This window comes from Staurois parvus, unplaced genomic scaffold (genome assembly GCF_062004578.1).
Source record: "Staurois parvus isolate SC_StPar_1 unplaced genomic scaffold, SC_StPar_1.0 ptg001231l, whole genome shotgun sequence".
Taxonomy (NCBI): Eukaryota; Metazoa; Chordata; class Amphibia; order Anura; family Ranidae; genus Staurois; species Staurois parvus.
Window position 1 is genome coordinate 487510 of NW_028319027.1, and position 13706 is coordinate 501215.

The 13706-nt window shown below is 44.9% G+C and overlaps 1 protein-coding gene across 2 annotated transcripts in view; it reads right to left on the reverse strand.

Annotated features, from left to right (window-relative positions):
* LOC149437994 (uncharacterized) overlaps positions 1–6665 on the reverse strand; it is a 57227-nt gene extending 50562 nt beyond the window's left edge. The window contains exon 1 of one of the 2 annotated variants that reach the window (XM_089660364.1): positions 6551–6665. The gene's annotated coding sequence lies outside the window, so the exon portion shown is untranslated. The remainder of the gene's footprint in view (positions 1–6550) is intronic. The other variant, XM_089660365.1, reaches the window with a different exon arrangement.
* Positions 6666–13706: the final 7041 nt, after the last annotated feature.

The following is a 13706-nucleotide window of genomic DNA, read 5'->3' on the forward strand; positions in this document are numbered from 1 at the left end:
GAGAAGTCTGGTGGACAAGGAGCGTAGGGTGAGGGAGAAGTCTGGTGGACAAGGAGCGTAGGGTGAGGGAGAAGTCTGGTGGACAAGGAGCGTAGGGTGAGGGAGAAGTCTGGTGGACAAGGAGCGTAGGGTGAGGGAGATGTCTGGTGGACAAGGAGCGTAGGGTGAGGGAGATGTCTGGTGGACAAGGAGCGTAGGGTGAGGGAGATGTCTGGTGGACAAGGAGCGTAGGGTGAGGGAGATGTCTGGTGGACAAGGAGCGTAGGGTGAGGGAGATGTCTGGTGGACAAGGAGCGTAGGGTGAGGGAGATGTCTGGTGGACAAGGAGCGTAGGGTGAGGGAGATGTCTGGTGGACAAGGAGCGTAGGGTGAGGGAGATGTCTGGTGGACAAGGAGTGTAGGGTGAGGGAGATATCTGTACAGTGGAGATCTCATCACGAATTGTATCAATCTTATTATTGAAGTGATTAGCGATCTCCTGGGCAGTGAGTTAGTGGGTGGAGGTAAAGAAGGACGAAGTAGAGAGTTAAAGGTAGAAAAGAGTTGACAGGGATTGCTTGAGAGGGTGTTAATGAGAGGGATAAAATAGGTCTGTTTGGCAGTGTGGAGACAGAAATTGTACATTGAAGGCCAGATTTATGTTGGTCGAAGTCTTGATGGGTCCTAGTCTTACGCCATAAATGCTCCAGAGCACGGCTACGTTTTTTGAGGCATCTGGTATTGTCTGTTTGCCAGGGCTGTAGGGGTCGGGGCCTAATTCTGTGTGTAGTGAGGGGGGCCAATGTGTCCACGGTGGATGATAGTGAACAGTTCTAGACAGCAGTGGCCAGGTTGTGGCAGGACAGGGCTGAGATTTTGTCATAGAGACAATCTGTTGCTGAAAAAGAAGAGAAGGGTTAAGATAACAAAGGTTTCTAAGGGTAACTGTTTGGTAGTTGGAAGACAAGGAGGAGAAAGCCAAGGAGAGAGTGAAGCTAATAAGGGATCAGAGAGAGGAAGAGGAAAGTTGGTGAGGTTGCAAGGAGTGCATAGGTAGGAGAATACAAGGTCAAGGCCGTTACCATTGGAGTGAGTAGAAGCATGCGTCCATTGTTTTAGGTAAAAAGCAGTGGATATGCTCAGAAGTTTAGAGGTAGCAGGAGTGTTAAGAGTAACAGGGATGTTGAAGTCACCGAGAATGATTGTGGGAATTTCAGAAGAGAGAAAGTAAGGCAGCCAGGCAGAGAAGTCATCAAAGAAGCTTGATACCGGTCCAGGAGGATGACAGATCACAGCAATTCTTATGTTCAATATTTTTATTGAGATTTTCACGAACATAACAGAAGATGTTAAATGGTTCAACAAGAACCAAATCCACCCCAAGCTGGTACCTCCTCCCCTACCAAGTTATACCCCTTCCCCCCCCCCCCCTATTTTTCTCCCGTTTAATACCTTCTCAACTGCCTCGTTCACTAGTTCAACATATTTGTGGGAATACCTCTGATGCTACTGCTCTCTAGACTTTTGCAAACCCCCCCCCCCCATTACTTGGAGGGGTTCAATATGCTTGTTTAATTTGTACTATGGTATCTCTCTCAGTCTATTGAAAGAGGGGGAGGGAAGGGGTATAACTTGGTAGGGGAGGAGGTACCAGCTTGGGGTGGATTTGGTTAATGGGTCATATGTGGGTATGTGGAATTTTAATCAAAGTTGTATAGTGCATTTTGGGTGTTGTAACCAACGAGCCCATTGAGAGGTGAACTTATGCTGGGAGAAGTTATTTGAAAATGACCTCATTTCCATGTCACATTGGAATTGAGATCTTGAATCAGGGATGTAAGAGAAGGAGCATTGGCGGTGTCCCATAGTCTAGTGATGTTAATTTTGGCTGTGAAAAGTATGTGAGTGATAATGGTGAGGGAGTCAATTGGAAATGTTTAATTTCCTATATGCAGGAGCGCTAAGGAGGGGTTTGGGGTAATCATGGTTCCAGATATTTCAGGGATCAGTTTGAAAAGACTATTCCAATATGATCTAAGTGATTTTCAGTGCCACAGGATGTGTAGAGTGGAGCAAATTTCACCACATTGTCTCCAGCAAGAGGAAGAGTGGTTTGGATAATAGATTGATAGTTTAACCGGGGTGAGATACCATTGGTGGAGGATTTTCAGATACGACTCCCGATGGGAGGTACACCGGGTGGATTTGTAAGTAACGCTAAACGCCTTTTCCCAAGCTTGTGTTGTAATATTCTCTGAGAGTATTTTTTCCCAATTTGTTAGGGAAGTAGTATGTAGAGCAAATTGCAGATTAGTGAGGTATGTGTAAAAGGTGGAGATGCCCTTACCAGGATATTGCATTTTGGAGAAGAAGTGGTGCGCAGTCATTGGGATCTCCGAATAGCGAGATATTTTTGTTATTTGTAGACAACACATGATTCTTAGATAGGTATAGTATTCAGAAGGAGGAAGATTGTATTTACTCTGAAGGTCATGACACGGGTATATATGTTGATTGTCATAGAGGTCAGTGATGTGTATTATGCCTTTTTTAGTCCAATGTGTTAAGTTAAGGGAGGGTGTAAGGCTATGTAATATATTGAGTGGAGTAGGGATGCGTCTAATGTCCTTGAATTTGGTGGTGAGGAGGTCTTGCCACGCAGATCACAGCAATTCTTAAAGAAACTGGAGAGAACAGATGAACAGAGTGACCTTCAAATGAGGAGAGGGACAGAGAAGGAGGTGAATGGAGGACTTGAAAAGTGCTCTGAGGGGATAGGAGGATTCCAACTCCACCTCTTTTCCGTTCACTAGGCCTGGGAGAGTCCAGAAGAGACCACCATGGGAGAGGGCAGCAGGAGAGGAAAAGTCTGATTCATGAAGCCAGGTTTTCGTAATTGCAAGCAAGTTAAAGAAGTTTGTGATAAGAAGGTCATGGACAGAGGTGAGTTTGTTACAGACAGAGCGGGCATTCCAAAGGGCACAGGAAAAGGGGAGGCTGGTTCTAGGAAGAAGAGGAATTGTAATCAGGTTGTGTGGTTTGTGACCGCTGTTAGAGCATAGGGGGCACCAGGTTTGTTGGTCAAAGGAAAAAGATGGCGGCTCAAGATTTGGGGAAATGTCTCCAGATATTAGGAGAAGCAGAAGGGTGAGGGAGGTAATATGGGAGTATGACTTATATGGAGGGTCAGGTTCCAGTGTCCTGGTGGTTTTATTAGTATGTGGGTTCAGAATTAGCAGCAGTTGATGAGTACAGTAATATGGTGAAGAAAGGAGTGAGGGTGATATATATAAGCTGTGGGGTGGAGAAGAGGGGTGAAGGAGAGAGAGTTTGAAGAGAGGATACAACTGTGAGAAGGAGTAGGGAGTGCATGTTACAGAGTGGTGAGCTGAAGAAGCAGACTGGGTAAGAGCTGGATGGGGAAACATGTCACCTGTTGTCTGTTTAGTGTTTTGCTGGTGTTTGCTGTGCCTTCTCAGTTTGTCCATTCTCCAAAGTGCACTTCTCAATACTTAATCCAAGACAGGGGCGGACTGACAACTCATGGGGCCCCCGGGCAATAGGGGATCATGCGGCCCCTGTGTCCTTGCCCAAACTCAAAGCAGCCTATGAAAAAGGTACCAGGGGCATCTCATGGGGCCCCTTACTGACCCCGGGCCCTCGGGCAGTGCCCGAGTTTCCAAATGGTCAGTCCGCCCCTGATCCAAGATGAATACTTCATCCATGATGATAGTTGCCAATGCTACCCCTGGCTGTGCCTCCCCTAAGGAAGGCCTACATTTATAGAGTTGGGTGGGGTATTGCTAATTAATCAATTAGGATTGCTTAGCAGATACACATGGCTAGCAGGGCAAACTTCTCACACCAAAGGAGGACTACAAGAGACAGCAAGAGAGCAGGAGGGCAGAGTTGTAAAAACTAGGATCAGCTCATAAATGTTGGTTAGACAATAAGAGCAAAATAAACACCACAGTAATATGGACCAGAGTTAAAGATTTGTGAAGCAGCAAATATTACCAATAAGAACATTGATAGTAATGAATCAGCTTCAGTTATAGGTGGATTTTGAAAGCAGTATAGATTACCATATCGCAGTGCTGGGTGGATTAGCATTCATACGTGGCATGGGCAATATTACAGATGGATATATCTCGCAGACATTTACCCGTGATGGGATAGAGAGGAGTTATCCAGATGATGTAGAGCCGAAGTGCAATGCTCAATACTTAATCCAAGATTAATACTTTATCCAAGATGATAGTTGCCAGTCCTATCCCTGGCTGTGCTGCCCATGGCTGAAGAAAGGTTATTTGCAAAGTTTTAGAACAAAAACAAAGAAAAATCCTTTTAGTTTTCTTTTTTTTTTCTTTATTTAAAATTCTCCTAATGAGACAATGGATGGTGTCCTGAGGTATTACCTCCCAGATCTGGACCAGGGCATCACTGAGCTCCTGGACAGTTTGAGGTGCAACCTAGCGGATTAACTGAAACATGACATCCCAGTGGGCCATTCAATGGTATCAATTCCTTCATCCTCCAGGAACTGCCTGCATACTTTCATCACATGAGGTCGGGCATTGTCATGCACCAGGAGGAATCCAGGGCCCACTGCACCAGGAGGACCCAAGGACCCACTGCACCAGTGTAGGGTCTGACAATGGGTCCAAGGATCTCATCTCCATACCTAATGGCAGTCAGGGTGCCATTGTCTAGCCTGTAGAGGTCTGTGTGTCCCTCCATGGATATGCCTCACCAGACCATCACTGACCCACCACCAAAATGGTCATGCTGAACCATGTTACAGGCAGCAGAACGTTCTCCACGGCTTCTCCAGACCCTTTCACATCTGTCACATGTGCTCAGGGGGAACCTGCTCTCATCTGTGAAAAGCACAGGGGGCCAGTGGTGGACCTGCCATTTCTGGTGTTCAGTGGCAAATGCCAATCCAACTCTTTGGTGCTGGGGCAGTGAGCACAGGGCCCACTAGAGGTTGTGGGGCCCTCAGGCCACCCTCATGAAGTCTATTTCTGATTGTTTGGTCAGAGACATTCCCACCAGTGGCCTGCTGGAGGTCATTTTGTAGGGCTTTGGCAGGGCTCATCCTGTTCCTCCTTGCACAAAGGAGCAGATACCGGTCCTGCTGATGGGTTAAGGACCTTCTACGGCCCTGTCCAGCCCTCCTAGAGGAACTGCCTGTCTCCTGGAATCTCCTCCATGCTCTTGAGACTGTGCAGGGAGACACAGCAAACCTTCTGGCAATGGCACATGTTGATGTACCATCCTGGAGGAGTTGGACTGTCTATAGGGTCCAGGTATTGCTTCATGCTACCAGTAGTGACACTGACCCGAGCCAATTACAAAACTAGTGAAAAGCAATCAGAAAAGATGAGTAGGGAAAAAAATGTCAGTGGCCTCCACCTGTAAAACCATTCCTGTTTTGGGGTTCGTCTCATTGTTGCCCATCTAGTGCACCTGTTGTTCATTTCATTAACACCAAAGCAGCTGAAACTGATGAACAACCCGCTCTGCTACTTTCCTGACCAGATCAATATCTCAGGAGTTTCATGGACTGGATGCTAGACTCGGATTACAAAGTGTGACTTTCATTTTTTATGAGCAGTATATCAATAAAGACTTCCAAAGTGCCACATTCAAATATCAACTAGCGAAAAATGGATCAGAGCGGGTATATAATGCCTTCTGCCACCAACAACCAGCGGACTTTATTGGCACATCACGACACACGGAACGCATTTTATTTCTTATCCGTTTATTACAGTTTGCAGATAAGTCAAATCCCGGGAACAAAACATGTCTCCAAAGATATAAAACACATCAATACCCAACACTGGACTGGAAAGCAACACACCTCTATAGATTCACACGTATTACACAAATTGTCAATAAACGGTGTGGTAGGTAGGCTTGTCCTAAGGCAGATGTCAATGGAATGGCTTCATTGGGACCAATGGGGTAGGAAGAGAAAAATGAAATGTGTAGAGAAAGTTCCAAAATGAGAAACACAATAATAATGATTAGATCTTCAATCACCAACATATATTAATATTTATTTGTGAACAATGACTATCCCCGCGCCACGTTCTGGACGCACAGCAGGCACGGCATATACGGAGCCTGGCAGGCGGACATTTCCATTTTATCTTCATAGCCATTGGTCCTGATGAATGGTCTGGATTGGGACAAGCCTACCTGTTACTCTGTTTCTTCACAATTTGGGTCATACGTGTGAATCCCAGCAGGTGTTTTGCTTTCCAATCCAGTAATGGGTCTCGATGTGCGTTTTATGTCTTTGGGGGCATTATTTTGTGTTCCCGGTATGTTAATTGTGCTCTCTGTCGTTTAATGCAAACTATAATAAACGAATAAAAAAAAAATCAGTTATGAGTCTCGTGATGTGCCAATATATAGATTTCTGTATATGGTGACCCCACCCTGTAGAAATGTTAACTTCCTGGCCATCATGCTGATTTGTGACTTCTCTGATCTGCATACTCACTCCAGGCCAATCACCCCATGCACATTCCATGTAGCCCCCCCCATCAATTGTTACCTACGATCTCTGCGTTGTCAGTCTGGTTGAATCTTTCTCCGTATTTCCAGCCTCAGCCCCTCGCAGAGCTCAGAAGGTCCTCCTAGTAATGGTGAGATGAGAAGACGGAGGGGTCCTTTAACATCTGTTCCTTGTTAGTAACTCCTCTTCCTCCTCCCCATTGCACAATACAAGAGTCCACACAACAGGCACCTTGGAGACCAACACAGACAATGTGATATAAGGAATGGTTGCATAGGAAGCATTGACCCTTTCATGTCCATGGGTCATCCAAGCCTTCCCAACCAGCCCAGATGTGGAAGATACAGCTTTTTCATCAATATCTTTTTATTCTCTTGTTGCTTGTTTTGGAGTGTATGGGGCTTCTGTGCTTCTCTATGCAGTGCAGGCAGATTATGGCTTTGTGGGAGGGGCTGAGCTTCCTGAAATCATCACAGCCCCCTCCCTCGGTACAAGAGCCCTCATTCCTGATGCAAGTAGTGGAAGAAGTTATGCAAATATGACAATGTCTCGATGGACGGGTGTCAGTCTGGAGGGGCGGGTGTCAGTCTGGAGGGGCGGGTGCTCCTAGGTAGGCTGCTGTTGCATGATAGCTCCCACATGTGATGCTGAGTCTCCGTGATTGAAAGAACTGAAATCCAATGAATGAAAAGGCCAGAGCCAAAGACAGTCAGGCTGGAGAGGAAAGTGCTAGATGATGCTGGATGTCCTCCAGCCAGGAAATGAGGCAGAGCTCTATCTGATTGGCTGCAGCTTCTAATGCACATTGTGAAAATCTTAGGGTGTTCAGTGATATCAGGGTAAGCGGTTTCAGTCCAGGGGAGGAGCCTAAGGGGAGGCGTGACCAGGTGAAGGCTGGGAGCCAAGAGTTGCTTCCCTTATGGTGGAAATCGGGTTTCCCTGTCAGCAGTAAGAATATAACTGTCATTGATGTGCGGTGCAAACAGCGTGTACATTGCAGAGGAGACATTGTGGACTTCCCAGTTCTGGTTTCCAATGCCTGTAATTCAGCAGATATTGAAAATCTGGATATTAATAACATACACTATATTACCAAATGTATTGTCCCCCCCCCATATCATGTAATTCAGGTGTTCCAATCCCCTCCATATCATGTGATTCAGGTGTTCCAATCCCCTCCATATCATGTAATTCAGGTGTTCCAATCCCCTCCAAATCATGTGATTCAGGTGTTCCAATCCCCTCCAAATCATGTGATTCAGGTGTTCCAATCCCCTCCCAATCATGTGATTCAGGTGTTCCAATCCCCTCCCAATCATGTGATTCTGGTGTTCCAATCCCCTCCATATCATTTGATTCAGGTGTTCCAATCCCCTCCCAATCACGTGATTCAGGTGTTCCAATCCCCTCCATATCATGTGATTCAGGTGTTCCAATCCCCTCCATATCATGTGATTCAGGTGTTCCAATCCCCTCCATATCATGTGATTCAGGTGTTCCAATCCCCTCCATGGACACAGGTGTATACAATCAAGCCCCTAGGCATGCAGACGGCTTCTTCAAACATTGGTGAAAGAATGGGTCGCTCTCAGGAGCTCAGTGACTCCAAGCGTGGTCCCGTGATAGGTGGCCACCTGGGCAATAAGTCCATCCGTGACATTTCCTGGCTACTAAATATTCCACGCTCAACTGTTAGTGGGATTATAACAAAGTGGAAGCAACTGGGAACAACAGCCACTCAGCCACCAAGTGGTAGGCCACGTCACATGACAGGGCGGGGTCAGCGCATGCTGAAGCGCACAGTGCGCAGAAGTCGCCAACTGTCTGCAGAGTCAATAGCTAAAGACCTCCAAACTTGGTGTGGCCTTCAGATGAGCCCAACAACAGTGCGTAGAGAGCTTCATGGAATGGGTTTCCATGGCCGAGCAGCTGCATCGAAGCCTTCCATTACCAAGTGCAATGCAAAGCGTTGGATGCTGTGGTGTAAAGCACGTTGCCACTGGACTCTAGAGCAGTGGAGATGTGTTCTCTGGAGTGACCAATCACGCTTCTCTGTCTGGCAATCTGATGAACATGTCTGGGTTTGGTGGTGGCCAGGAGAACGGTACTTGCCTGACTGCATTGTGCCAAGTGTACAGTTTGGTGGAGGGGGGTTATGGTGGGGGTTGTATTTCAGGGGTTGGGCTTGGCCCCCTAGTTCCAGTGAAGGGAACTGTTAAGGCAACATTTTGGACAATTTCATGCTCCCAACTTTGTGGGAGGAGTTTGGGGATGGCCCCTTCCTGTTCCAACATGACCGCGCACCAGTGCACAAAGCAAGGTCCATAAAGACATGGAGGAGCCAGTTTGGGGTGGAGGAACTTGACTGTCCTGCACAGAGTCCTGACCTCAACCCCATAGAACACCTTTGGGATGAATTAGAGCAGAGACTGCGAGCCAGGCCTCCTCCCCCGACATCAGTGCCTGACCTAACAAATGTGCTTCTGGAAGAATGGTCCAACCTTCCCATAGACACCCTCCTAAACCTTGTGGACGGACTAAGACTGGGGGGCCATTAAAGGTCATGTGTGTGGAAAGGCTGGCGACCCAATACTTGGGGCAATATAGTGTATAAAGAAAAATGTAAGCAGCCTCGTTGTTTGGAGCCTTATTGGATATGCTGAAAAACCGTAATCAGATATGCAAATATTATGATGCATGGGGGGGGGTGTAGTGGGGTCACATGTATAGTAAAATTATTCCTGAAAAAACTTTAAACATTGTAAGCAGGGATCATAACCCCCCTGGTATAAACAAAGAGCAGGCGGGCCAATTGTCCCTGTCAAAATCTGGAGACCATTGATGGGAGACATGTTGGTGTGTCCACTGCCACCAATGGTCTGTCCCGTTGTGCGCACACGCACACCATTTGGTTATACTAGGCCAGCTGTTGATGTCATGGTGACCCATGATGCCAGTGCATGCATATTGCAGTCCATTGACCGTGCTCTTCAGTCCCTATATGTCAGTGTCATGGAAACTCATGACGTTAGCGCCGGGTGGTTGTGTCATTGTGCGCATACATCACAGGACCCGGAAGGAAAGAAAAACTTTGTCTTTGTCATGGGAACCAGTTGGTGGGCTAGGCAAAAACAAAGTGTGAAGGGGCCGGTGAGCTGCCAGAGAAGTAGGAGGAAAGAAGAGGAAAGATTGGAGCCAATATGGATCAGTTCATGAATGGAGACAAAAGGGGAAAAAAAAAAGAAGACAAATTTGGATGAGTGAACACAAAGAAAGGAGAGTAGAGTTACAGTAAGTGAAAATAAGAGATTGCAAAGTAACGCAAAAAAAAAAAAAAAGAATAAAAATGAAATATAGAAATTAAAAATAACATTTAAAAATAAAACAAAAAAATTAACAAAAATTTAAAAAAAAACTATGAAAAAAAAAATTAAAAAAGAATCTGCAAAATACATTTTACATTTTTTTTTTAAATTGAAATAAAAAAAATAGAAAAAAATTGGGAAAAATGTGGATTATATGAAAAAAAAAAATAGAACAGCTGGAAAAAATAGGGATAAAAAAACTGCAAAGTAAGAGAAAAAAAAAAAAGAAAGTCTAAAACCCCTTCACTAGATGTGCTGTGACGGTACTTTAGCCCATTGACCGTATCGTTTCAGCGAGGAGAGCTCATATGGATGTAATTACACAGATGGCGTCTGTTCTGTAATATCTCTCCATACATACAGGAATTGGAATCTCTACTTCCTCGTGTTGTCAGTGCCGTTCCTCCGGAGGTCATTTACAGATCTGAACCAGGAAAATAGTTGAGCTTCTACTTTAATAAGCTTTTTAGACTGTTGTGTAAATTGGACGGTTTGCTTATTATTCTGTCACCTCCTGTATGAAGTAATAATATTTCTCCAGCATTTATGTGGCGTTACATATGTAGCGTAACACCCCCTCAGGAGCCGTTTGACAATATTTGGGTTCCCTGTCCTGCGCCTCAACCCCAAGAACAACCTCAGCCCCTCTGGCACCCCTGGTTAGATACAATCTCTGCAAACACAACTGCAAAGGACAACAACAAAAAAGAAGATGGAGATGACAAGAGGGACGTACTGAACTGCATATTGGGACGATGGGATGATGGGATTCTTGGCTGCAATGCTCATCACTCTCATTAGGGGGCAGTATATTTTTACACACATATATGGTAATGATTTTGTTGTTACTCAGAATATGTTTTTCTTTTCTGCACTGCTGGATACTATGTTACAGGTAGTAGTGACCGATGTTTAACCTCCCTGGAGGTATTCCTGAGTGTAGCTCGGGGTAGAGTTTCAGTACCAAAAGCGGTATCCCCCCCCACTACACTCGGACTTACCATGCGGCGTTGCTCAGGGAGTCCCTGCAGCGCTTACCTTGTCCTTCGCTCCCTCGATGTGTCCCCTGCAGCGTCCCCGGCCATCTCATCCGGCTTCTGTGTGTTTCGGTCCCTGTGACTTTGGGATGTACGGGCTCCCGGCGGCAATATTGAAAGTTTTAAAAAATTTTATTTTTTTAAAAACGAATATGACATAGTATAACATTCCTGTATCAAACCATTTCACATACATTTTGTCCCGAGTGCTTTGTCCGGCGCCCTGCCTGCATTTTTACCGCCCTTTCTGCCTGGAAACTGAGAAACGTCCATGGCGTCCAAAAAGCGTCCCTTTAGGTCAGACGCGGTTTTAGACCGGCTAGAGAACAGCGATAGTAAATCAGAACCACTTGCAGAATTGAGTGATAATGATTGGTGGGGGAAATTCCTCATCAGACACTGAAAACGATTCTGCGACTGAGCTCAGCGATGGGCCAACTTGGCGCTCTATTTCACATTTCAGTGTTTTTGGTTTGATTATATTATTGAATTACATTTATTATTATTATATTATTATTTTTTATGATTATTTATTAAATTATAATTTATGATTTCGTGTTTCAACTTTTATCCTCCCCGGGATGTTTACTAGACTCTTGTCCGGACAGATTTCAGGGAGTTATTTCTAAGAATTACAGGCCGACAATAAAAAAAATACATATTTCCATGCAAAATAATGTACCGCTTTCAGCGCCCAAAATCTGAAATAATCAGACCGCCAGGGAGGTTAACTCTTCACTTACTGGTATATGTGCAGCTGCAGAATGGCATCATAATAAATTATACAGAAATAATGGAAACATTACTCCATATATTCATAGGAATAGATTTACTGAGTTCATACAGTACATGTATGTGTAAAGCACTGCATTTAGAACTGTTTTATCAGGAACACGGAAAATGAAGATTTAAAAAATGAAAATTAAAAATGACAAACGCCGAGGGAAAAATGAATGCATTTCTGAAAATAATGTGGTTAATATTGATCTGTATGGGGATTATGGGTGAAATATCATGGCTACACATGCCTAGGAACACAGTTGACCCGTCTCTGATAAAAATATGAGAATAGCTATTTTTCTACATGGTGATTATGTGTGTATTGCGTTTTTGCAATGATCCACCCATAATTCCTATGTAGAAAAATAACTATTCTCATATTCTTATCAGAAAGAGGTCAAATGTGTTGCTAGGCATGTGTAACCATGATATTCCACCCATAATTCCTATGTAGAAAAATAACTATTCTCATATTGTCAGGGCCTGGACTTGAACCTGGGACTTCTACTGTGTCAGGCAGTAACTCTACTCACTGAGCTACCTGGGATGCTGGACAACACTTTGCCTCATCTATTGGATAATCCTGCCTTGTGCCTTCTTTGCTCTTGAACCTTGAACTCCTTGCTCCTCCCATGAACTTCCTATATAAGCCATGTCCTTGGACTTCCTCCTTGCCAGGTTATTGTGCCTTTCCAGCCAATATTCCTGCTACTGTTCCTGCTGCTGTCTACACCTCCGCTACTGACCTTTGGCTTGTTCCTGACCACGATTGATCTGCTACCATTTGTGACCGACTCTGCTTTCGTCTGATCCCTAACCTGTTGATCCACTATTGGTTCCCAGTCTGCTCATTCCCTGGTGTGGTGATCCTGAGATCTGCGACCTGGTATTAACACGCAGCCCAATCCATCTCCACCATTAGGAGCTCTGGTGAATACCGGTTAATACTTAGACCCCGCACCTCAGGTGAGCCTGCGTCATTCCCAGGGGGACCTGCTGGTGTACCTATCCTGCTGGTTCCAGGTAAGCCTTTTACTGCTATAGCAACTGGTCTCTGAACCTGACCTTACACCGTGACACATATTCTTATCAGAAAGAGGTCAAATGTGTTGCTAGGCATGTGTAACCATGATATTCCCCCATAATTCCTATGTAGAAAAATAACTATTCTCATATTCTTATCAGAAAGAGGTCAAATGTGTTGCTAGGCATGGTCAACCATGATATTCCACCCATATTTCTCACACAGAAAAATAACTATACTCATATTGTTATCAGAAACAGGTCAAATGTGGTCCTTGGCATGTGTATCTGCAATCATCCACCCATAACCCCCATATAGAAAAATAATTATATGCATTTGCTTATCCAAAATAGGTTAAGAGTTACCTTGATATTCCCCCATAATCCCCATATATATAAGTAATTTTACCCATATTTTTATCCAAAAAGGTGAAATGTGTATGCATGGGGTGTGCAACCTGTACAGCCGACGTCACTTCCTTTGACGTGTTTCGTCACATCCGGGACTTAGTCATAAAGGATCCTTGATGACTAAGTCCCGGATGTGACGAAACGCGTCAAAGGAAGTGACGTCGGATGTACAGCAGGAACCGGAAGTGGTACAGCGGCCATCTTTGATATTGGAAACCGCAGAGATCCACCTGGGAGCTGCTTGGTAACCCTCATGATTTTGGATTACACTTCCTTCACTTGTTTCTTTTTACTTATGTAAGCAGATTGATTAAAGGTTTATTCTACATGTCAAAACAACATTGCACTATTATGTCATTGCTTCTCACCCATATATCATCTGGATGAATTTCTGAGAGGTCTGGGGAAGGCTCATATGTTACCCTGATGGGAAGGTACTGAAAGTAAAAGGCTTCGGGAGTGGAGGAGAGGAGAGGAAGCGTTTCTGATGATACCTTCTCTTGTTTACAAGGCGTGTTTTCTTTTGATTTCTGGTAAGGGTATATTTGCTGTGTCCAGTAGAGGTGTAATACTACTGGA